The sequence below is a fragment of the Cryptomeria japonica genome, chromosome 3, assembly GCF_030272615.1.
Source record: "Cryptomeria japonica chromosome 3, Sugi_1.0, whole genome shotgun sequence".
NCBI classification, from domain to species: Eukaryota; Viridiplantae; Streptophyta; class Pinopsida; order Cupressales; family Cupressaceae; genus Cryptomeria; species Cryptomeria japonica.
The window spans coordinates 869,284,629-869,288,225 of record NC_081407.1 but is presented as its reverse complement, the minus strand read 5'-3'; positions in this window follow the sequence as shown (position 1 = coordinate 869,288,225).

Here is a 3,597-nt window from a genome sequence, read left to right as displayed (position 1 = left end):
CCCTATCGATGGTTTTCCTATCTTCATGGAACATGTGCCCTCTCATTCATTAATTTTGCTGTTATCAACCAAAGGTTGTGGACTATGTAACAGTCTATGTCTTCCTTTGCGGAGCGAGGTAGTTGTCATGGCGAGTATAAAGCTTACGCTGCCAGGACTACTCATGAACTCCTCATTATTAACCTATCCTTAACTTGCAATACATGCATTTAGCACATGGGCTAAGCCTTGGAAGAAATGATGAAACACCACTGTGAAGTTGGTTATCTAAGAGAGAGGAGCAGTCGACGTCTATTCACCATGGAGCAGGTTCCATCACAGAGGAGGAGTGGCAGTTTAGTGTATTAAATAGCGAGAGGTGTGGTTAGTGGTAATACCGACCCCTCCTTTTAAATAAGGGGGTGGTCAATATTACCATCGCCCACCCTCTTATTTTCTTTATTAAACCTCCTTATAACCTCGCGCACTATTTCTAATTTATTTGATTTTCATTTGTTTTTATTTTAATTTCGTTATTATATGTTTAATATTTAATTAATGACTTCCATTTCTATAAATATTTAAACCTTAATCCTCCATTATATATGCAAAAATATATATTTGGATTTCCAATAATTAGAATTAACGACTTTTCATAAATATTTCAACAATTAAACTTATTAATGATTTCTTAATAACCTATATATATTCAAATGATCAAGTCGTAATTATCGAACCAACATGCATAAGAAACTCATATATTTGTAAACAATGTTAAGTCACTAGATCAATTAACCCTTTGTTTACTTCCCAAATATAAAACTACCTTTTACTCTTATAGACAAAATAAATGTAACAATTACCAATAACATGTAATATTTAAAAACACAAAACACACAAACTGAGCAAGCATCAAGCGACTTCTAATAAAGGTCAAACAACCAAATATGAAGACTGCACAAATTGATCGAATGACTAACTGACGACACTCACTTGAGTGTAACTGAATAAAAATAGGGTCAACTACTATCTCCTCCACTTCCATCAGAAAATATAAGGCATGCTCAGACCTGTGTAGCGAGGTGGAGACGTTACCCCGTACCTACCCAGTACTTGTACCTACAATATCCCACATCACCAAACCACATGCATATATACCATATAGAAAACATGACATACACACTGATGAAGGAGAATCACGACATTCCCTATCTCACCAAAATGAGTGAAGGAAAATCATCCCCTTGCATCCAATACACTCGCAGATACACAACATACATTGCATAAATAAAGTAAAGTGTCAGTACATTGCAATAAACCATACAATGCCATAAATCACAAGTACAAAAATAGTGTAAATAAATCATGCATCTAATATTTAGATTAAGCATGGAATAATGTAATATAAATCTTAATAACAATTCATGGTAATGTATCCATTGAGAAAGACGAATAGTAAAATATGAGTTCAAACGAGTAGGGGTACTACATTTTTCTGCCAAAGACTAGGCTTACTCTTAGAAGCCTAAAACAAATAAGAATACAACTCTCTTATCTTCGCTGCATCCTCCCAAGTCTCCAAGGTCTGATCATTTGGGTCCCAGAGGACCCTTACCTGGTCGATGGTGTGACCCTTGAGGATCAAATCCTGACGTTGAAGAATGCGCACGGGCTCCATGGAAAGTTGCCCATCATTGACCTACAAAGATTTCCAATCAAGAACATGTGTCACATCAAGGTGATAAGGTCAAAGAATGGAAACATGAAAGACATCATGGATGCGGGATAGACTTGGTGGCAAGGCAAGATAGTAGGCAATATGACCTATCCTCTCAAGAATCTCAAAAGGGCCAACAAACTGAGGTGCCAACTTAGAACCCTTTCCATAACAGATTGCACTCTTCCACAGACGTACTCTAAGAAACACATGGTCGCCAACCGAAAACTGATGATCTACCCTATGAGCATCTGCATGCTTCTTTTGCCTATCCTGTGCAGCTACCAAATGCTCAAGAATCCACCCAACCTGTTGCTCCATTGTCCTCTAACCAATCCGAACTCAAAGGAGTGCGGCAAGGATGACCATATAATGCCTAAAAGGGGGACATAACTATGGAGCTATGATATCCATTGTTATAAGCAAACTCTACTAGATAGACATAATCCTCCCAATGTGACTATTGGTCCATAACATACATGCGAAGCATGTCCTCCAAAACCTGATTCACTCTCTTTGTCTACCCATCTATCTCTGGGTGATAAGCTGAACTAAAGTTCAACTGAGTCCCCAAAGCATGCTGAAGTGAGGTCCACAATGCTGAGGTGAAGACAAGATCTCTATTAGAAATGATCCGCCTTGGAACCCCATGCAATCTCACTTCTCCCAAGAAAACACGTGCCACCACTGCTGCTGTATAGGAAGCTCGAATAGGAACAAAATGAGAAACCTTAGTCGATCTGTCAACTATGACCATGATGGCATCATGACGACATGAAGAGACAAGCAACCCAATAATGAAATCCATGGAAATGATATCCCATTTCCAATCTAGTATCAAATTAGGTTGAAGAAGCCTTGTCGAGTGCTGATGCTCTGCCTTCACCCATTGGCACTCTAAGCACTTCGACACAAAATCAGCAATGTCATGTTTCATGCTTTCCCAATGATAAATCTGTCTAAGATCTACATGCATCTTCTTGACACCTAGATGTGTCGAATAAGGTGCATGATGGGCCTCAATCATGATCAAGATGTGAAGACCCTCAAAAGAAGGTACATAGATATTCCCATGTTGATGAAGAAGTCCATCCAGCTCAAGATTATATCCAGAATATCTTCCCTCTAAAGGACTTCCATACTTTATCATAGTTCTAACATCCTGATACCAAGTATCTTGAGGAAGAACTTTGAGAATCCTCTCTCTCAAGTCAACTCCAAGGGACAATGCTAAAAATTCATGCCGCCTACAACTCAAAGCATCTGCCACTACGTTCTCTTTTCCTTGAATATAATGAACCTCAAAATCATACTCGTAGAGGAATTCCATCCATCTCCGCTATCGAGCATTCAAGTTTGACTGTGTGAAAATATACTGTAGACTATGGTAATCACTATGTAGTTCAAATCGAAGCCCTAATAGAAAATGTCGCCATCTATCCAAAGCATGAACTACAGCTACCAACTCTAAATCATAAACTGGATAGTTCAACTCGTGGGTCTTAAGTTTGCGAGATTCATAAGCAACCACCCATCCATCTTACATAAGCACTGCACTTATACCTTCCAAAGAGGCATCTGTGCATACTATAAAATCTCTAGATGGATTAGGAACTGCCAAAATTAGAGCACTGACAAGGAGTTTCTTCAAGGTACAAAAAGATGACTCACATTGTTCTGACCAAACAAACTTCTTCCCTTTCTGATGTAGAGAAGTGATCGGGTGTCCTATCCGGGAAAAGCCTTGAACAAATCGATAGAAATATTCAGCCAAACCCATAAAACTCCGAACTTCTAAAATTTTGGTCAGCACTGGCCAATCAACAATGGCTTGGATCTTTGAAGGATCCATGGATACACCTTCCCTTGAAACTATATGACAAAGATAGTTCACCTCCGAC